The sequence below is a fragment of the Cupressus sempervirens genome, chromosome 10 (genome assembly GCF_028749045.1).
Source record: "Cupressus sempervirens isolate cs-2001-9-10 chromosome 10, ASM2874904v1, whole genome shotgun sequence".
Lineage (NCBI taxonomy): Eukaryota > Viridiplantae > Streptophyta > Pinopsida > Cupressales > Cupressaceae > Cupressus > Cupressus sempervirens.
In genome coordinates, this window is record NC_143127.1 from 950,941,554 (window position 1) to 950,965,164 (window position 23,611).

Below are 23,611 nucleotides of genomic sequence, written 5' to 3' on the forward strand. Positions count from 1 at the left end.
TTTGCCTGGTCATTTAAAATTGATTAAGGAGATGTATCCAAAGACACAATAAGAGGAGGATAAGATGTCCAAGGTACGTTATGCTTCAGTTGAAAAAGGATTTGCACAGAAAAAGGGCAGTGATTTTGATGAGATATTTTCTCTAATTGTTAAAATGACTTCTATTTGCACTATTTTAAGTATTGTGGTTATTGAAGATTTGCATTTCGAGCATCTTGATGGTAAAACTACTTTTCTTCATGGTGATTTGGATGAAGAAATATATATATATATATATATATATATATATATATATATATATATATATATATATATATATATATATATATATATATATATATATGGCATACTCACAAGGATTTGAGGTCAAAGAGGAGAATTTAGTATGCAGATTGACAAAAAAGTTTATATGGCTTAAAGCAAGCACCTCGACACTGGTATCTTAAATTTGACAGTTTTATGCATGAACACGGATACACTAAGTGTCATTCAGATCATTGTATTTATTTTAAGAGGTTGGATGATGATAACTACATTATTTTATGCTAATATGTTGATGATATGCTTGTAGTTGGGTCTAACATGGATCACATTAAGGGGCTGAATCAAATAGTTAGCACATTCATTTGTTATGAAGGATTTGGGGGCAACAAAATGAAACCTTGGTATGAAAATTTGTAGATATGGAAAGAACAGAAAATTAACATTATCTCATGTTGATTATATTGAGAAGGGGTTGCAAAGTTTCTCTATGGGGAATATCAAAGTTATCTGCACACATTTGTCTGGTCATTTAAAATTGATTAAGGAGATGTATCCAAAGGCAATAAGAGGAGGATAAGATGTCCAAGGTACCTTATGCTTTAGTTGTAGGTAGTTTGATGTATGCCATGGTATGTACTAGGCCAGATATTGCAAATGCAATGGGAGTTGTTAGCAGGTATATGAGTCATCCTAGGATTAAGTATTCGAATGCAATCAAATGGATGCTCAGATGTTTGAGAGGAACATCCAGTAAGTGTACTAATTTACAAGGCTTTGCTGACTCAAATTTGGCAGGGGATCTTGATGCCAGTCAAAGTACTATAGGATATGTATTTACTGTTGGTGGGTTAGCAGCGAGTTGGATTTTTTGGTTGTAGAAGGTTAATGCTTTATCCACTACATACGTAGAGTATGTTGCTACTATAGAGACAACCAAGGACATGATATGGCTTCAATTCTTCATGGAAGAATAGCGACACCGAGAGAGGGATAATTATTTGTTTACAAAGAGCCAAAGTGTCATTCATTTTGCAAAGAATTTTGCTCTACATTCAAAGACAAAGCACATACAATTGCAGTACCATGTCATTTATTCAATTTTGGATGATGGACAGTTAAAGCTGGAAAAGATACATACAAATGATAATCGAGTAGATGTGTTTACAAAGGCAGTGTCAAGGGAGGAGCTGAACTCCTCTTTAGCTTCTCTTGGTTTTCTAGACTGAATCGAATAAATGAACAACACAGTCCAGGGTGGTTTATGTTCTAGTGGTAGCTACAGATTTAGCGGTGCTATGATCAATCTCCAAGTGGGAGGTTATTATTGTGGAGTCTGATCCGTCTCCAAGTGGGAGATTGTTGTGATGTGGAGCCTTATCAGACTCGGAGCTTAATTTTTTCCCCACTTCATTTAGTGCGGTTTCCCCCCATATTTTACTATGGGTGTTTGGGGGTAGTGCCCCCAATCTCTAGGGCTCAAGGGGCAACGCCCCTTACAAGGTCCCAATGTCAGCGGCCCCAGGCACGCTCCCCGTCATGATATAGGACGGGGTTGAGGGGCAACATCCCCAAAGCCAAAAATGAATTTGATATTGTAAAAGGCACCAAGAGTTATATTTTTTCTATTGTTCGGCTTATTCTAGCCCTAATTTTGTAAGCAGCAAAATCTTGTATAAAAAGGCTTAAGGTTAGGGATTTTATTATGTATGATGAGATTGTAGCTTCTTGCAGTGGTATTGAGATGTAAGGGATTACAGATTATAATCAAGTTGTAATCACTGGATAATAAGAATATTGGACTTGTTTGGTGGACGTAGTCTAGGGATTAGGTGAACCACGTTAAATCTTCATGACTTGTGTTTTCTTCTGTGCGATTTCATATTTTCTTATATTAGTTATATTTGCATGTAATTTTTATTTCTATCTCATTAATCCTAACACCTATGACTAAGGAGGACGCTATTAGATTTGCAGTATTACATCTGGATGGAGTTGCTCACCATTGGTGGTACCATGGATTGGTTTCTCTTCATCATGATCATATCACTTCCTATCAGGAGTTTGTAGATAGGCTGATAGAGTGTTTCAATAGCAAGGATCTTGAGGTGTATTTCTAGGAGTTGGCTCAACTCAGATAGATAGGTGGACTCAAGGCCTTCATTAGCAAGTTTCAAAGGCTTTAAGTGATGGTGTTTATATTTGAGCGGAGAAGAGTTATGCTATTTATTGAGGGTCTAGTTGAGCCACTTAGAGGATGGGTTAAGTCCTTGAACCCAACTTCCCTATAGGAGGCTATGAAGAAGGCAAGGAATTTGGAGACATCTACACCTAGAGGCAAGTTTGTCTCTAAGCCTTCTATTTCATCATATGATAGGGCAGCCCCTAAGAAGGAAGAAAACACGAATTCTAGGCATCCAATGGCATCCCCCTTAGATCAAGAGACTATTAATGATTTAAGGAGAAAGAAGTTGTGCTTTTATTGTAGGGGACCCTATGATGTTAATCATGATTGCCCTATGAAGCCTAAGGACAATAGTAAGATGATGGAGTGGTTCTATGACGATGAGTATAATTCTGATTTTATAGTACAACTAGCTGATTATGATCATGATACACATAGAGATAGCAGGGATGATGATGGTGAGGTGGACGATTCTCACCTCAAGGTTGCCTACCTTTCTAGCACGAGGAAGGAGGAAACTTTCAAGATGCATGGACTCTTGGTTGGGCAATGGGTGATTGCACTCTTTGATAGAGGTGCTACATATAATTTCATTGATTCCCATTTGGTTACCAAGAGGGGGATTTAGACTGAGGACTTTGAGGGATTAGGGGTTTAGGTGGCTGATGGTTACACACTTAGGTGTAAGAAGATGATTTCAGATCTTTTAGTTAAGCTGAATACTTATGCATTTAAGGCAGATTTTTATGTGGTAGACATGGGCAACATAGATATAGTTCTTAGCATGACATGGTTGCATACCCTTAAGGGCATTTACATCAACATAGAGAGGATTTAGATGAGATTAATCAGGGATGGTAAACCACAAATCCTTAAGGCTATTAGGACTGATGATCTTAAGCACATTTCTTTTAGATGTATGCAGCTCTTAGTTCGTCACGAGGATGTGATTGATTGGGCAATAGAGCGTAGGCTGATGTCAACATTAGACATTACAAATTAAGCCTACCTATCATCCCGACCTTCAAAAGTTGAGGAACAATTACTCCAAAGTGTTTAGTGATCTACCACTGAGCAGACCACCTGATCGAGGGATTAAGCTTATTATAGAGCTGTAGGATGTAATATCCCCATCATAAAATAGATTATTAATCAAACTATTGTTAATGGGCTGATTGATTTAATATATCTCAAACTCATTTTTGTTTTGTTTTGGTAGTTTGTGTCACCGTCAGCTATCTTTGTACACCCTTGGAAAGTTTTCCTGACGAGTATTTAATCATGACTTATAGGTAGTCATTAGGTATGCAATTTGGATTATTTTCTCTGTACTGTGAATTCCTATTTAAGTTCTCTGTTGTTTTCCATTTTAGAAGTGAAAGATCTTCCCTACTTGGCGTTCTAGTTTCAGTGGGATTCAACTCTCACCCTATTCTGTTGCCTATAACGCTTCTCTTGGATCTAACAAATCAGAGCACAATCTTTGTAGCATATGCACATATATATCTAAAATTGTATTGAATCATTTATTCTATCATTTTATAGCATATTTGATGAGTGTGTTGTCTTGATATCAAATACAATTCGATCTCCACATGTCGAAAGGCCTCAAGTTCAATCCTACAACCTCACAAGCCTACCATATGGCCTCCAAGTGTTTCTGTATGACCTTCAGGCCTACCATATGTCCTCCATCTGTACTGTATGACTTCATCCACTACTGCTCCTTGTACCTATTTTCTCTCTCACATACCGTACGGTCCTCCGGTTTCACCGTATAGACTTCTTACCTCCCCGTACAGTCACCAAGTTGAACAACAGAAGATCCGTACACCGTCTACTATACACCTTCCCCAGATGCTGTATGGCCATACTTCCTACCGTACAACCTTCCTGCAACCTCGTCAATATGGACATTTAGCATCCGGGAATTCACTACCAGGCACTCAGGGCGAACAAAACATTAGAGTGGTATTAGAGCCTATGTCTTGCTAGCCTGTAAATAGTGAATGAGAGTTTATAGTCGGAAGACAAAATGAACCAACTCCATTGATAGAGTGGTTGCCGAACCAGAACCCACAACTATCAATCTCGTGGCACTACTGAGAAAACTTGCAAAGAATCAGGCACAAATCAATGATACTTATCGACTTATGGAAGAGACTTTGGAGAAGTTGGCAGACAATAAAATATCCCGAGAACAAAATGGTCACAGCGCGGACTTGGTGTCGAGTAAAGAAAACCCTCATCTAGCACACTCTTGACCTTTGAAGAAATGCAAGAACATCTGACAGAAGACTAGAAGAATGTGAATTTGGAGGAAGATATATCCTATAAAGATTATGTAGATCTAAGAATGAGGTATTCGGGAGGCGGAAATAGAGGATATTTTAACAATGATCTTAGGAAGAAGTTGAGTAAAGTAAATTTGTCTCCATTTGATGGATCCGGATCCCTATTTGCACAAGCGTGGGTAATAAAGGCTGATACTTACTTCTAGCTTAATCCTATGCCAGAAGAAGAAATAATTAAATTTGCGGCATTACACTTGGAGGGAGTTGTGCATGAATGGTGGCATCACGACACCATCACACTAGGGCATGATCAAATAAGTACCTATGTGGAATTCATTAAGAGATTGATAGATTGATTTGATGATAAAAATCCGAAACTCAATTTCAAAGATTTGGCACAACTTAGGCAAATTGGATCGGTTGACCAATACATTGTGGAATTCCAAAAACTCTTTGTTTTAGTCACAGACATTTCTAAAAGAAGACAGATAGTGCTCTTCATGGACAAACTAATAGAACTCGTAAAAGGTTGGGTGAAAGGGTTCAACCCTGCTACCCTATCTGAGGCCATTAAGAAGGCACGAAATATGGCATCATCATCGACGTCATCCTCTTGAGGTTACCCACACTCCAAACTGTTGATGTTTCTAAGGGACAAAGATAATAAACCTCTGCCAAGGACGCCATCGTTGGACAAAACTACCAGACAGGAACTTGGAAGGAAGAAACTATGTTTCAATTGCAAGGGACCATGGGAACCTTGGCACAGATGCTTCGGGAAAGGAAAGATCCACTACATTGAGGTCGTGTCTGATGATGAGGACGAACTAGAAGATATACCCATCGAAGATAACCAACCACAAGTATACCAAAATGGTTAGTTTGAATAGTACGGAAAGAATTTCAGCATTGGTACGACGTAGAAGAACTATTGCCCTAGTCGGTAGCCTGAGGTGCACAGAGTTTCGTGTATGGGAAACCCTTCAAGGACAAAAGGTTATGGTGATGCTTGATAGCGGAGCTACCCTTAACTTCATAAACTCATCTTTAGTAAAACAAAGGGATCTACCTATGGAGACACACGCAGGATTTCAGATCAAGATCGCCAGAGGGACTCTTCTGCCTTGCACACACCTTGTTCCTCAGCTAAGTATCACAATGGCAAATCACATGGTTACCGAGGATTTCTTCATAGTGGACCTTGACAACATGGAGGTTATTTTGGGGATACAGTGGATGGAGACATTTGATAAATACACTTAGAGCTTTAAACGGATGGAGTTAACTTTTGTTGTCGATGGAGAGAAGGTTGTTCTCCGTGGAATGGCAATTAAGGATTCGATGAAGATTTTTGCACATCAGAGGGAGGCAATTTTTTGGAATAATGACGTTGCTTGGGCTACACATTATTTTGTCTCGGTAGAACCTATAAAAGGGAAACAAACACCTTCCCAAGATGATGATCTCCAGAATATTTTGAGTAAACATGATAAAGTTTTTATAGACATTCCTCCTAGCATACTGCCTCATCGAGGGTTTGAACACACTATCGAGTTGGAAGTAGGAGCCAAGCCGGTCATAACCACACCCTACCGCCATCCCAAGAAATTCAAAGATGAGATCGAAAAGACGATTCAAGAATTGCTAGAGAAAGGATGGATCCGTCCTAGTTCTAGCCCCTTCGCGTCATCAGTGGTTTTGGTGAAAAAGGACGGGACGATGTGCATGTGTGTGGACTACCGTGCGTTGAACAAAAAAACAATAAAGAATAGATATCTCATTCCAAGGATAGATGAGTTGTTGGATGAATTACATAGTGCAGTCTATTTTTCAAAAATAGATCTCCGTTCCAATTACCATCAGATCAACAGAAGGGAGGAAGATGTGGAAAAGATGGCCTTTCATTGTCACTACGAACATTATGAGTTCTTGATCATGCCGTTCAGATTAACAAATGCACCTGCTACATTCCAATCATGCATGAATTTCATCTTCAACAAACAATTGCGTAAGTACTTACTAGTATTTTTTGATGATCTTATTTATAGCAGGACATGGGAGGAGCACCTGAAGCATCTGGATGAAGTCCTAAGGATCATGAAGAAGCAGTCTTTGTTCATCAAACAATCCAAGTGTGAATTCGATATGACAAAAATATTGTACTTGGGGCATGTCAGTAAATATGGAGTTCAAGTTCATTAGGAGAAGATTTAGGCTATCCTTGATTGGCCTCCCCCAAAATCACTCACGGATTTGCGAGGGTTTTTCGGACTGTGCAGTTATTACCGGAGGTCTGTTAAAGGATTCTCTCAGCTTAGCGCACCCTTAATGGATTTGACAAGGAAGGGGTCTTTCCAGTGGAATGAAAAAGCACAACTCAATTTTGATAAGCTAAAAGAGGTAATAAGCACTTGTCCCGTACTTGCATTACCTGATTTCACTCGACCGTTCATTTTGGAGTGTGATGCATCCAGAGAGGGCATTGGCGTGGTACTGATGCAAGATAGACACCCCATAGCTTATGAAAGCAAGAAGCCATCATACATGCACTAACCAAGTTTGGACAATATTTGGTGGGTGTTTAAGTTTGTTGTTCGTACAGATTACAATAGTTTGAGATTTTTTTGGACAACGAGACTTGAACGAGAGGCAACAAAAATGGGTAAGCAAGGTTTAGGCTTTTGATTTTGACATTAAATATGTGAAAGGAAAGAACAATGTGGTTGCAGATGCCTTGTCCAAGAGACCTGCCATCTGCTCACTAAACTAGATTTCAGCTGACTAGAAGGCACATTTGTTGGTAGAATATTCCAAAAAACACATTTGCCTATGAGCTAATGGATGACAACACCTAGGATGATCAATACAAAGTGGTGGATGACATCATTTACTATAAGAGTCAGATATTTTTAGTGTCGGAATCCAAATTAAAGCAGAAAATCTTGAAGGAGGTTACACAACTCACCCTTGGTAGGACACTCGGGCTTCCTCAAAACTTATAGAAGTCTCAGGGAGAGGTTTTCATAGAAAGGACTTAAAGGAGACATATTGCAGTATGTAAGAGAGTGCAGTCTGTCAGCAGAACAAATTTGGACATACTCTACCTGCCGGGTTACTGCAACCTCTGCCAATTCTAGAACATAAGTGGAAAAGTATCTCGATGGATTTCATAACTGGACTTCCCAAGGTGAATGGAAAGGATTGTATTTTCATGGTGGTTGATAGATTGACAAAGTACGCACATTTTTCGCCATGCCCTTAGAATTTTAGGCCGCATAAGTTGTCGATCTATTTTTTAGGGAAGTCTTTCGTTTGCATAGGTTACCCCAAAACATTGTCAGTGATTGGGATGGGCGATTCATCATTATCTTCTGGACAAAATTGTTTCAATTGGCAGGGACAGAATTCTCACCAAGTACTAGTTACCACCCTTAGATAGACGGATAGATGGAGATTGTGAACAAGTGGCTCAAAGGTTACCTTTGAAACTACGTTTTGGCACAACAACGGGCGTGGTCAAATGGATACACCTAGGAGAATATTGTTACAATACCACATATCACATGTCCATCAGGATGGCTCCATTCAAAGCTCTATACGGGTACAAACCCCTCTCCGTCATTGACACAATTCTAGGAGACAGTCATGGACCAAGGGCAAGGGATTAGCTTCAGGAGGGACAGGACATCCTACGATACCTGAAGGAAAACTTACAATGGGCATAGAATCGACAAAAGATGTACACCGACAGACATTGGATAGGGAGGAGTTTCGAAGTGGGAGACTTGGTCTACTTCAGACTCCAACCATACCGACAATCCTCATTGAAAGAAAAGGGAAAAGAAAATTTGAAGCTAAGACTTTATGGCCCTTATTGTGTAGTGCGCCACATCAGTGAAGTCGCTTACAAGATGGAACTCCTAGAGGGGAGCTGAATTCATAATGTTTTTCACGTTTCCTCCCTGAAGAAAGTTGTGGGATAGAATGTCACGGTAGCTATAGACCTTCTGCCACTCAATGAAGGAAAGCTCATATTGGAACCAACAGAGATTATTGAAGGACACGAGAAGACCCTGTGGAATTGAACAATGAAGGAATATTTGGTATGCTAGAGAGACTTGCCATTGGACGACACAACCTGGGAAGGCGAGCACATTTTACAGCATCCGGCATTGCGTTCGCTTGAGGACACGCAAATTTTGGGATGGGAGGATTGTAATATCCCCATCATAAAATAGATTATTAATCAAACTATTGTTAATGGGCCGATTGATTTAATATATCTCGGACCCATTTTTGTTTTGTTTCTGTAGTTCATGTCGCCGTCAACTCTTTGTACACCCTTGGAAAGTTTTCCCAACGGGTATTTAAGCACGACTTATAGGTAGTTATTAGGTATGCAATTTGGATTATTTTCTCTGTACTGCAAATTGCTGTTGGAGTTCTCTATTGTTCACCATTTCGGAAGTGAAAGATCTTCCTTGCTTGGCTTTCTGGTTTCAATGGGGAGTCAACCCTCATCCTATTCCGTTGCCTGTAACACTTCGCTCGGATCTAGCAAATCGAAGCACAATCTTTGTAGCAAATTCACATATATATCTGGAATTGTATTGAATCATTTATTCTATCATTTTATAGCATATTTGATGAGTGTGTTGTCTTGATATCAAATACAGTTCGATCTCCACATTTCAGAAGGCCTCAAGTTCAATTGTACAACCTCACAAGCCTCCCGTACGACATCCAAGTTTAGCTGTACGGCCTTCAAGCGTCTTGTACAACCTCCATCTCTACCGTATGGCTTCATCCACTGCTGCTCCTGTACCTATCTGCTCCCTCACATACTGTACGATCCTCTAGTTTCATCGTATGGACTTCTTACCTCCCCGTACGGTCACCATGGTGAACAACAGAAGATCCGTACATCGCCTACCGTACACCTTCCCCAAAAGCCATGCGACCATACTTCCTACAGTATGACCTTCATGCAACCCCGTCCATACAGACATTTAGCATCTGGGAATTCGCTACCAGGCACTCAGGGCGAACAAAAAATTACATATGAGGGCACTAAGCCCATTATGATTACACCTTACCGGCACCTGAATCGGCTTAAGGATGAGATTGAGAAGATTGTACATGAGTTTCTTGATATGGGATACATTAGGTTGAGTTTCCCTTTGCTTCATCTATTGTATTGGTGAAGAAGGATGGCACATTGTGGATGTGCATCGATTATTGGATGCTTAATAAGAGGACTGTTAAGAACCAGTATCCTATTCCTCAGATCAGTACATGGGGCACTGCTCTTCTCCAAGATTGACTTGAGATTAGGGTACCATCAGATTCTAGTTTGAGAGTAGGATGTGGAGAAGACACCATTTAGATGTCGTTGCGGCCATTTTGTGTTTCTAGTCATGTCTTTTGGCTTGAATGATCTAGCCACTTTTCAGTCTACCATGAACATGGTGTTTTACAGTCAACTACGGAGGTTTGTGTTGGTGTTCTTTGATGACATCCTTGTTTAATATAAGACCTAGGACGATCATATTGCACATCTGGATATAGTATTGGATATTCTGGACAGGGCTTCCTTGTATGCGAAGGAGTCCAAGAGTGCACTTGGTATGACATAATTGCTATACTTCGGTCACATTATCAGTGCAGAGGTTTTTCACATGGACCTTGATAAGGTTCATGCTATTCTTAAGTGGCCTACATTGGAGAACAAGAAATGATTGAGAGGGTTCATCAGACTTTGTCCATTCTACTGCAAATTTGTGGCAAGTTTTTGAGACATGCAACTCCCCTTACAAAATTGACTTGTAAGGGTGCTTTTCAATGGACTCCTCTGGTACATGAGTGCTTTGAGAAGTTCAAGGAGATTATGACTTCATACCTTGCATTAGCTTTGCCAGATTTTACAAGGTCATTTAACTTGCACAGTGATGCCTTGGGTGAGGGTATTGGAGCAGTGTTATCCCAGAATCGCCATCCTATAGCATTCGAGTTTAGGAAGCTACAGGGTCTTGAGAAATCATTCGACATCTATAATAAGATGTTGGCTATCATGAATGCTTTGGCCAAGTTCATGTAGTATTTGGTTGACAGCAAATTTTGTATCAAGACATATCATAATAGCCTGGAATATTTCTTGGGTTAGTAGGACAAGAATGAGAGACAACAAAAGTGGGTTAGCAAATTACAATCCCATGATTTTGATATCTCCTACATAAAGGGTACACAAAATGTTATATTTGATGCCATTTCTCAGAGGCACCACTTGATTACTGAGATTGCTGAGGACTAGAGATGCTTGATCATAGCTAAGTATGTCAGGGATTGTTGGGCACCTAGTATTGTAGATGATAGTATATAGGACAAAAGTTAAACCCTTGCAAACGAGTTGATCATTTACAAGGGGAGGATTTATCTTGTCCTAGGATCAGGTGTCAGAGAGATTATTCTTCAAGACTTTCATGATTCACCCTTGGCTAGTCATCTCGAGTTTTCAAGACCTACAGATAGATTTGGGAGAGATTCACATGGAAAGGTCTGAAGAAAGATGTGCAACATTATTTTAGAGAATGCTTTGTTTGTCAGCAGAACAAATAGGAGTATACTTATCTTGTAGGGTTATTGTAGCCACTTCCCATTCCTGAATGGAAGTGGGAGAGTATATCTATAGATTTCATTGTGGGCTTGCCGGAAGCCCAGGCTAGAAATTGCACTTATGTGGGGATGGACCATCTCACCAAGTATGGCTTACTTTTTTCCCATCACCACTGCAGATTCAATAGTATAGTTAGCAGAGTTGTTCTTCTAGGAGGTGTTTAGGTTGCATGGTTTACCCTAGACTATAGTGAGTGGCCATGATAGCCAATATTTGAGTCACTTCTGGCAAGAGATTTTCAAATTATGTGGGATAGAGTTGACTTTGAGCACCAGTTATCACCCTTAGACTGACGCCCAAACTGAGATTGTGAATAAGTGGGTGGAGGGCTATTTGCGGAATTATGTTTATTCTTAGCAGAGAGCTTGGGTGAAGTGGATTTATTTATGAGTATTGTTATAAGTCCACTCATGGCATGATTATACATATGTCACCTTTCAAAGCTCTCTATGGATATGATCCTTCTAGCTTTATGGATTTTTCTGCAGCGATAATAGAGTGCTAAGTGCACGTGATATACTGTAGGATAGTTAGGACACTATGAGGACATTGAGAGATAATATATAGAGGGCATAGGATCAGCATAAGCAGTATGTTGATCAAAGGAGGACAATTCGCTCCTTTCAGGCAGGTGATATGGTTTACTTGACACTGCAGTTGTATTGACAGTCTTACATTAGGAAGAGCAAAGCTAAGAAGCTCAAGCTCCAATAGTATCGTCCTTTCTGTGTAGTGAAGCACATTAGTGAGGTAGCATATGAGTTGGATCAGCCAAAGGATAGTGGGGTGCATAATGTGTTTCACATTTTGCACCTTAAGAAGGGGCTAGGCAGATATGTGATTCCATCTCCCATCTTGCCCTTGTTGGATGTTGAGAGGAGGCTTGAGTTGATCCTTGACACGATGCTTGATACTAGGGAGAGATCGTTAAGGAGGAGGACTATTAGGGAGTTTTTGGTTAAGTGGTAGGGACTTCTAGACAAGTATGCCGCTTGGGAACCTGAGGATAATCTTCAACACTCTAGATTGCAATTGCTTGGGACAAGCAATCTTGGGGAGGGAGGACTTTGATGTCCCCAATTTAGCAGGTTCCTGTAGCCAAGATTGGTTAGTTCATCATTGCTACCCTCGTGAGTTGACAATGAGTTTTGAGGGTCTCCAATGCAAACTTGCTATTTATAGTAAGTCTAATTTTGGATGGTTGCTATTTTTGGCAGTGTAGTGGTGGCACAGAAGGTTGGTTGTCATCTACATATGATTTTGCATTTTATTGGAGTTCATATTTATTGATTTATTAATGAGGCTTCTTTTTTATTATGGCACTTTATATTATTACATGTTATAAAATAGAATTATGAAGTTGAAGCCTCTTAAGTGAGAAGTGTGAAGTAGAAGCTGAATTGCACAATTGTGATTATAAATATGGCTCCAATTGTGAGAATTGATCATCCAATTAATTGTTTATTGTCTTGATAAATTTTGAGTGTTTGAAGGTTGTGATTTCTCCATTCCATTGCAGAAGTATAGTGGAATTGGAATTTGCATTTCTGAGTATTGTTTGAGTCTTCCAATTCTGTGGCTACTGTGGTTAGGAAGATATTTGTTTTGGAGATACAATTGCAATTGGGGAATCTATTGTCACTGATTTGTCTTTATTATTATAGCATCAAAAATCTCTGTTTGGCATGGGTTTCTATCCGCTGCAAATTGATATTGTACACTTATAATTGGATGCCTAAGTTATTTTCAAACCAAGGTGAAAATTGTAGAGGATCAAACTGCATATTGGGAGGACGAATTGCCCTATCGGGCTGTCTGAATTTGATGCCAACTGATGATGTTTATTTCATGCACTATTTGAACGCCATTCTTTGCGTCACTTGGCTGAAGACACACCCTTGGTGTGTATACCTGGAGCAGACGTTGGCCTATCTTTTTTATTATGGCACTTTATATTAGTACATGTTATAAAATAGAATTATGAAGTTGAAGCCTCTTATGTGAGAAGTGTGAAGTAGAAGCTGAATTGCACAATTGTGATTATAAATTTGGCTCCAATTGTGAGAATTGATCATCCAATTAATTGTTTATTGTCTTGATAAATTTTGAGGGTTTGAAGGTTGTGATTTCTCCATTCCATTGCAGAAGTATAGTGGAATTGGAATTTGCATTTCTGAGTATTGTTTTAGTCTTCCAATTCTGTGGCTACTGTGGTTAGGAAGATATTTGTTTTGGAGATACAATTGCAATTGGGGAATCCATTGTCCCTGATTTATCTTTATTATTATAGCATCAAAAATCTCTGTTTGGCATGGGTTTCTATCCGCTGCAAATTGATATTGTACACTTATAATTGGATGCCTAAGTTATTTTCAAACCAAGGTGAAAATTGTAGAGGATCAAACTGCATATTGGGAGGACGAATTGCCCTATCGGGCTGTCTGAATTTGATGCCAACTGAAGATGTTTATTTCATGCACTATTCAAACGCCATTCTTGGCATCACTTGGCTGAAGACACACCCTTGTTGTGTATACCTAGAGCAGACGTGGGCCTATCTGGACGGGCTTTGTGGAGTCTAACATCCTGCCATTAGCATAGCGGCTGCTGATTGAAGGCGTGGATAATTGGAGGAGGCATTTGTATTCAAACATAATTACTTACATCCTGTTGCAGACCGAAGCTGAATATTACCAGGTTTTTCCTTAATTATAAATTGTAATTATTAGTAGTTTTAAGCAATAATTTGCATATCTGAATTTATGCATTATACCAACATAAGTACAATGCATATCAAGTTGTGTGTTTCACTTGTCCTTTTTCAGGATTTGAAATATCTTGGAAAGAAATTCAAAAAATTCAAAAATAAATTTAAAATATATATATATTCCAAAAGATTACCAAAAAAACAAAAAAACACATATTATATCTCTCAGCACAGTCAGATAGAGCCAGTTTGGGTTCTTTACAATGATTATGAAATTTTGTTGCTTATTTTTTTGATGCAAGACATGTCTTTAGAGAATTATATAGAGTTAAGAATAAAGTACCTACCTAAAAAGGATAAGATCATCAGATTGGCCAAAGGAGAAAAAAGCGTAAATATTAAATTTCCATTCTTTGACAACTCAGCACAAACTTGGGTTCAGAAAGTGGAAGACCATGATCTTTGTGATTCTGATTCAACTCTTACCTCTCCTCAATAGCCAGGAATTGGAGAAGATATTAAGGAGGTTAAGTCCATTGAGGGTCAATTAGGTCAAGGGCCTATTGCACCCATGGAGGAAGACACGATCTTTTCAAATCAATCAATAATTCTTGATAAAAGGAGCACTTAACTCTAACCAAAATAAAGAAAAAGAAAGTATAAAAAAATTGACAGCTGCAAGTCATGTTTATCAAGTGCAACAAAGAAGAACAAAATCAGAATATGATCACTAAGCCCAGCAATGAATTAAAGATACCCAAAGAGAAAATGGTTTTTGATGCCTTGAAAGGGATAGAAGTAATTGAATCCTGATGTTTCACAAGTGAACTAAGCACAAGGACTCGTGAGGATTGGGAGATTAGTTGTACACCATCCCAAGGATCTTGCATTATAGATGACATGATAACTAGGAATCATAATTCAGTCTTGGTGGAACTTTCACCTCTTGAAGAGCACATGGCAGTCCCCTAACAAACAAATGGCCAAGAATAGTATTTCTAATGACAGTAAATCAGAAATTACATCAAGTGGCTGAGGTGATCTTTGCAAGAAAGTAAAACAAAGAGATAAGATGCCAAAAATAAACAAGGACATATCAGCAGTAAGTTTGAAACCTTGTCCAAAGAGATTGAATAGTGAACGTTTGGGGAAGATAAGTTTGTAAACTGGGATAACATTCAACTTGTTAATAACCCATTGTTTGAAGTTATAATATCCCCTACTGGATATTCTCTCCAAATTTCTCACAAACAATTTTCAGAATGCAAATAAAATTTCATACAACTTCAGATTTAAACCAACAAATAATAGCCTTAGGAAAATTGATGATTTTATTTCCACTTTCAACAATACACATAAATAACCAGCAGCTTATAATTCCCCAAATGAAAATTAAAATCAAATTCTTCAGTAGAATGATATTCAACTCCAATTGCAAATACAGAAATGACACTCAGATTGGAAAGCTAAAAAGAACCTGTAAATCCAGATGTGAACTCCGTTGTGAATTCCCCACAATGGATATTGAAACACGTTTGCGTCCAATTTTCCAAGAAGAGCCTGAGGGTTTCTGTCCTCAAGATCCGCTGAAGCTTTTTCAAATTCTACAAGAGAAATCTCAAAATCAAATCAATATCCAAGCCTACTCCAATAAACCAAGCTTCTCTCATTTAATGCCCAATCCTCTGACTTCAATTTCCCCTGATTGTCTCTTCATCTTTTATTCTTTACTCAAAATGTCATTTTTCCACTTAAGAGAATGGAGTGCCTTTTTAATAATAAACTGATTTTTAATATGTGCCTCAGTTTATTAGTCACTTTATTAAATATCTATATAATCTTTTGGCATTAAAATAGATATCGAATCAAACTCGGTAGATCATGATCGCTCGTTGGAAAGCTCTTGGCAATATGCTCCAACTCCAATACTGAAAGGCTAAAAGACTAAACCTAGCTGACTTACTATACATTGTAAGTATCGGGAAACCTTGTCGAAACCACTCCAACTGGCCTAGAACTAGAAGTGTCTAGGCCAAATCCCATACTGACCCATGTACTGCCCTGGTTAGCCTGTGCTATCATGGTGAATAGGGATAACGATCCTTCTAGAATAATGGCTAGAAAAAGGGGACAGTACAGTCATCCCTTCCCAACTATTGCTTGCTTCAAGCAATCTGCATCTACTGCTATGACTAAAATACCCAGATCCCATACTAGCTTCAAGGGGGCTGTTCGACTCTGCTACTGTGCTACTCTGATACAAATATGTCCTAAAAGGAGAAGCCACTAATCAGTCCCCCACATCAGTAATGCATCTGGTTTGAGAAGATATAAATATCTCAAGGAGCTATCAACACTAGATGACTCTCCATCTGTGAATGATCTCCCATGGAAATGCAAACCATCTATCATAACTGCCCCTGCTAAAATGTTGATGATGGAATCAAACTGCTCAAAAGCTAGAATCAACGCCAAAGGTGTAGGAAGGCTAATACTATAATCAACAATTCGAAATTTCCTTGGGTACATAGGTGTCCGGAGTAAGGAAGGGGCTGAAAATTCATCCCCTACAATCAAACTATAACTCCCGTCAATCCTCAACCCAAGTCCCTTCTAAAGTAGAGAGTTGATCCCACTCATATGTAACTCGGAACTTGGAACCATGTATAAGCTGATCAAAGAATGAGCAGCAGTACTAACTCCTGAAATTGATCCCCTACTCCAGTAGGTGAAGGTGCCGAGGCTGCCCCTAGCAATGTAGTAGATGAAGCTCTATGTTGTGGTCTAGAAGAGGACATGCGTTGCCCATGTATTTGTTGCTCATGCACCTCTTGTATAGTCTGAATCTGCTGCCTACCAGCCAAAGTAGTAGGCACTGGAAGGCCCAAGTCCTTTGGAACTCCCCAAAGCTTAATTGAATTCAATTCTAAACTTCAAGTTTTTGGATTCAGTCAAAAACTTACATGATAAGACGCCTTTACCTGTTCAAAAGAGGAAGTGTGCATTCATGCTAGTGATGCTACCATACATTACATCACCACAAATATTGCATCTCCACTTTCTTGTGTCACCTGTTCCTGATCTGCTTTTTATTCTAGTGTCAAATTATTTTAAAGGAGATTTTGGATCAAACTTATGCCTAGCCCACTCTGCCAAAGATGGGGAGGGCAATCAATAGATGGAGTGCCAGATAGTACAAAATCAGTACCCATGGAAGTGGAACTAGTTTGGGCCCCTTGCTGATTTGGCCCAGCCCCATTGTCACTCTCATGTTTACCCCTATCAATGGTGTCATCATCATCCTCTGCCCCAACCTCAAGCTCAGGTTCATATTTTGATTCATTGCCACTATCTAAATGAAATTCCATCTCATCATCACTATGAGTATCAATGTGGGAGCTCGTTTTGACACTACATTTCACAAAATGAAAAAAAAATGAATAAAGTTAACAATTTGAATTTACAAACTTTCAGCCTATGCCCTTCTTTAATTTTTTAAAATTTTTTAAAATTTAAAACTAAATACTAAATACTAAATAACAAGAATTTGCAAAATGAAATATTGAAACATCAAGAATCTTAATGTATTATTTAATATTTATAAATGCTTCAATGAATGAATGTTAATCATAACTATAACAAAATGAAACAACACACATTTAGAATTAAAAACATTGAGCAATAATTTATAAACATGCATTTGAAAATCAGAAAAACAAGTTAAAACCCTACATTTTTCTTAAAAATTGCTTCAACGAGATGGTAAACCCTCCTCTTTTTCTTCTTGCTCTTAGGCTCTCCTTTTTCACTTGCAAACACTTTCTTCACTCTTGCACAAACCCGTATTTCAGCTCTTCACTCTTCTTCTTCTTCTTGCTGTTGCAAACAATGAGAAATGCAAATGTGAATAAAAATGAAGAATAGAAGGCTTTTGAAGAAAGGAGGAGGAAGAAATGGGTCCCACAATCCAATAACATAAAAATAGAAACATTAAAACATTATAAAAATGCCTTAAGCTTTTTAATTTTTAAAGTGCCTCTTTTGCTTGCCGCAGGAGACTTCCTGGCATCCCCCCTGAATGAAGGAGACTCCTTCGTGTCCCCCCGCACCCCCAGAATCGGAGATGTCTTGCCGTCTCGGAGAAGTCTTGCCATCTCCGGCGGCAGCGGCAGTAGTGCTCTAAGTGGCGCCGCTGGAAATGCTGAGACGCTGTCCCCCCTCTGAGATGACCTATTTTTTTTTTTGGGGGGGGGGGGACACATCCCCGTGTTACACTGGTTATTTTGTAGGGGCAAAGCTGTGAGATTTTTATCTTCTACATTGATGGCCTGAATTTCTTTGGCCACCTTATCTTCATTATAATCCTCGTAAACATGATTTGGTGTTGACGTTTGTTGGCATGTAAAAAAAATCTGCTCTCTTCCCATTTGGTTCTTACTTTTTAGACCTATTGAGATTAATTCATTTTTAGATGCGCTCCTTGAACTTTTCAATTTTGTGCTCAATCAATCTTTTTGAGAACTCGTAAGCAATAGATGATACTACTTGTTCCTTCCTCTAAATGGCCAACAAATCTGATTGCAACTGTTTGCATATGTCATCATTTTAATCAATGATTAAGAATATCGCATCATGCATGCAAGGCTTAATCTTATCTATATGATGCTTCCTTATTTCAGCCAAGAAGCATTGAAACATGTGGACAATTAGAGCATTACATTCGAGGTCAATCATAATGGCAAATTATCTAACCTTTGTCATACTTTCTAAGATCTTAACACTCTTAGCATAGGTAGGACCTTTGTCATCATGTAATCCCTGAAAGCTTATCACAATTAATTGCAAACCTTCCTTAATACATCATCATTATAGGCTGCGGTGTTGTTATCCATGTGATCTCACTGAAACATGTAGCAACTGCAAGTCTAACATCTTGATGTGGATGTTTCATAAATGTGTGCTAGACGAAAGCGACTATTGAGGGCTGCAAGGCTCAATTCAGGAGCCTACAATCTGATTGGTCAACTTTTAAGAGATATGAATCTAATTCTCCCAATTTAGGACGAACACCATGTAGAGATTTCATGGACTCCGATTGAAGACAATCATACACAACCAGTTGCCCACGTCTTGTTCTATCTGCAGAGCTTCGTAGCTGACTTACATTGAAGGTATCAATGAAGTCTTTTGAGAAGACTTTACTTTTCAATTTTTCTATTGTTTTTATTTTCTTTTTTCAAACTGAATTTTGTCGTTCTTTGACGAGGAACATTACATCAAGCAATTTGTAGTAGTCTAATGGTACTGATCAGATTTGCAGATTAGTATTTTGAAATTTGCATGATTTCACAATTTATATTTGACATGTTTCAATCTTCCCCTTCCAAGAATTTTGCCAAGCAGTTTCCACACAAGCTGATCACCGAGTTTCCTCTTCAACTTGTCTTATTCAATAGTTTGGCTTGCACATTCATTCAGATTGCATATGTTTGAAATAACTCACAACAGGTATTGAAGCAAGTTCCAGAAAACAAATATCTACTTTACCAATATTCAACCTTTGAACAGCCATCTGAAGTTTTTTGTTGATTTCCAAGTTTTCACCAATCCACAATCAGTAACTATAACTTTGCCCCCGCCAAGTTTTTAGCACTGAATATGTGCTGCAGGTTAAATCAATGGCACCAAAAACACTTAACTCTTGCACAGGTATGTGATAAATGTACTCAAATGAGGGTTGCTGTCTTCACTAACCAAAAACCAAATGCAGTCAAACTTATGTGGTATATATTAGCGTTGTGCAGGTTTGCAGCTTGTTGTGATGATGTCCACAAAATCTATTCAAAAGGGCAATACTTCATTGTTCTCTGATACTAGGAGTGAAACTAGTAATTGTTGAACCCAGAATTTTTTTTTCTTGTCCATCTAGAAGGTGGTTGGTTCATGAATGATGTTGCTGTGTCTTGTAACTGGAAAGATTGACCTGAAAAGGATATTTGCATCTTCCTTTCAATTACTAGAAAAGGTATTTGTCCACTTAACGACAAATCCTCTCTATCAGGTACATTTTGAAGATTAATATTAGATGTTGATACAATCTTCAACTTTTGTAGATTTCTGCAATTGCTTTGAACCTCTCCAGTTAATCTAACATTGTCGATATATGGCTTTTCTAACTGGGTCAAATTACTGAGCTTTGGTGGTAATGTTCACATAAGATAGGTTGACGAAATTCCCAACAAGGTTGCCCAGTATGGTTCTCACAGAGCTATGGTAGATTGGGAGCCAACAAAGAGTAGGAAACCCTGATACCCAATCTCACTGTGATCCTCGTTCCATGCTTATCCAATACATTATGCTTCGTTTTCTGAATATTTGAAGGGTTCTTGATGTCTCTAGAACAATTTCTCTCTCTGCCAAACTTCATTTGCTCCTGTGATTTAAGTTACGTGTACCCAGATCAAGGAATGCACTCCCCAATCTACAGAAGACGACATTGACATTTCCTAGAACACTAAGAAAAACATGAGACTACGAGTATTACTTCCGCTTCACTGGAGAATCGTGCTCAAGAACAAGACTCTCCTATGCATAATGGAATACCAAAAGTCGGCCCAAAATTTTTATTAATACTCTAGCACAACAGTATGTGGCGTTTCAATTTGAGAATTTTCTAGTGGAAAATAAATCACCTTCACCGCATTGATCACCTTCACCATTAATAAATCAATATTATATCTTTGAGGCTTAAGGGAAGATCAAAATGGTGTATCGGGCCCACCTGGATTATTATAAACTCTATATAAGTTGTCATCAAATATAATGTCCTTTGGCCCACAAACACTAAATAATTCTTTAGCAAATATTAATCGCTGCCTGAAATTTCTTTAGCAAATATTAATTTCTGTATTTTGACTTTAATCCAACTTGCTAAGTAATTACATCCAGTAAATATTAATAATCTCTTGGACTCTTTTATAGTATTCCCTTAATAAATACATTGGCCTCACACATGTAATAGTGTCCTTAATTTTCATTCACTACAAAAGTCACAAATTATGGGTCAATGAGTTTGACTCAAAAACTACACAGTTAAATCCTGATAGCAATATCAAAAATCATATTTCGATATCAATATTCCCTGCAAGGTTTAGATGTAACTTTTCTCCTCATTCTTCAACTCCTCTCAAATAAGATGCTAGTTAATACTTATGTCATGTCCCCTACTTAATGTGACCATCAGGGTCAATAGACTAGCCTATGACAGGAGCTTCCATAGGCTAATGAAGTGGTTAGGGAGCTGACAGGAGCTTCCATAGGCTAATGAAGTGGTTAGGGAGCTCATTTGGCAATATTTTCAGGAGTTACTAACTTTAGTAAGTCAATGGGAGTCAAGTGATATGGAAATTTCAAGTGTTCGGCTTGGTAGATTTGGTTGAGCTCTTTCTGACGAGCTATCATACACGGTATTCTGAGTTCGACTCTTATATGATTTTAACACCAAATTTACTTTACTTTATTATAAAGTGATAATTAAATAAAAAACTTATCAATTAAGTCACTTTATTATAAAGTTGTTTTAAAAAGGTATTTCCCATTTTATCCCACATTGCTTATGCAAATGAAGTTGTAACGTCCCCATGTTAGCAGTTGCCCATTTGTGTGACTGTTAGCCTATTTTTGCATGGTCCTGAAGGCTAATGAAGAGGTCAGTGGGATCCTAAAATGTTTTGGCCTAGTCATTTCCAATTCAAGCCAAAACAGAGTTGATTTACATGGTGTTGGGCAAATTTACTATTTTCGGTAAGTCAGTAGGGCATCGGCGATGTTAGAATTAGTGAATGGGTTTGATACTCCTCGATGAGAGCTTTCCGACGAACTATCACTCATATTATTCCGAGTCGAATTACTATTTTATTTTAATGTCTAAAGTTTAATAAAGTAACATTTAAATTAAATGTGAAAATAATAGTGTTACTTTAATATTATTAATGTTGGGTTGTGTGTTGGAAAAGGGAAGCCCAAGGGAGACATAAGGTGTTATTTTATTTTATTTTAGAACACTTTATCCCACATTGCTTATGAAAAGTGTGTTGACCCTATGAAGTAGAAATAAAAAGGAGAGCATGTGGCCCTTGTTCAGAGGGGGGAATATGTGAAGAAAATGGATGTGTGAGTTGCATATCTGTTCTTGGCATTAGAGGATGTCTATCCTCTCGTGTGACATTCTAGATGTCATTCCCTTGGGGTTGGGCCTTTGGAATTCATTGCTATCAGCTTTATATCCAACAGATTGGGTGCATTTCCAGTTACAACCAAGTTCTTGTAGCAAGTTACTATTGCCGCCGAGTTACTGTAGTAATGCACCACTGTAGCAGTCATCACCTTAGCAGCCGTGTCATTGTAATAGCTGAGTTATTGTAGTAGTTCCATTGTAGCAAGTTACTATAGCAGTTGCATATTGTTTGCAACAGGTAAATGCAAGGGCCATGCCCTCAACTATTTGATGTAAACAATGTTTGTTCCGATTTATTACTGGAGTATTCAATGACTCAGCTTTGCACTTGTTATTAAATTTTGGAAATCAATATAAAAATAGTGTGTTGGTTATTTTTGCAATATATGTTATGCTTTTTTCAAATCCTATATTTATGTTACATGCCAAACACAACATGAAACAAACAACCTTTTAGAGCCAAAAGGGTTGCAGCATATAACGAAGATTGTGAGCTAAGTGTTTAATAAAATTACCATATAGTTGTGAATAATTGTAAGCAGGTTTTGGGGGTTCCCATTGTAGTGGTGTCAGAGCTATAAGTCATGCCATCTTGTGGAGGTCTTATAGGGAATTTGGAACAACCATATAGAGGGAAAAGTGTTTGACAAAATGTCAAAACACTAAAATCAGAAATTAAAGAATAGGCTAAGCATTTATGTTTGAGCATGCGATAGGGGCCTTACCATTTCCACAATACCAGAGCAAGACGATAGGATTCTAGACTTGCAAAGCGAATAGTCTAATTCATCCGTGTAGGTGGACATACAATCCAGTCATACAGACACAGAGGAGATATTCTTTGATTAGGAGGAGGTAATGTTCAAAAGGTTATTGGGTATGTTGGAGGAGGGGCAGCGTATGCAGTAGGAGCAGAATAGGCAAATGGACATGATGTTGTAGCTTATGGCTAGACAGATGGGCATCAATATTAATCTAGGTGATGCTAACAATGGAAACAATAACAATGGGGGAAACGATAACAATAGGGGAAATGCTAATAATGGAGGCCAAGGCAACAACAACGGTTCTGAGAATAACATTAATGGTAATAATGGACATGGAAACAATGGAAATGAGGCTGATAACTTTAAATACATAGCACGCCCAGCTCGAACAACGAGCTCAAGACCTCTTCTACCCACCTTCCCACCTAGAGATCCAGTTCAACTATTAAACGAACTGCAGATTACCGAGTTACAAGATCAGTTCAAGA

General features: G+C 38.4%; 1 protein-coding gene across 4 annotated transcripts in view; it reads left to right on the top strand.

Moving 5' to 3' along the window:
* Window positions 1-23,611, top strand: part of LOC149537123 (uncharacterized) — a 174,122-nt gene that overhangs the window by 40,734 nt on the left and 109,777 nt on the right. The window contains exon 2 of one of the 4 annotated variants that reach the window (XR_016357018.1): window positions 13,960-14,110. The exons of the other annotated variants lie outside the window; for them this stretch is intronic. The gene's annotated coding sequence lies outside the window, so the exon portion shown is untranslated. The remainder of the gene's footprint in view (window positions 1-13,959; window positions 14,111-23,611) is intronic. 4 annotated transcript variants of the gene reach the window in all.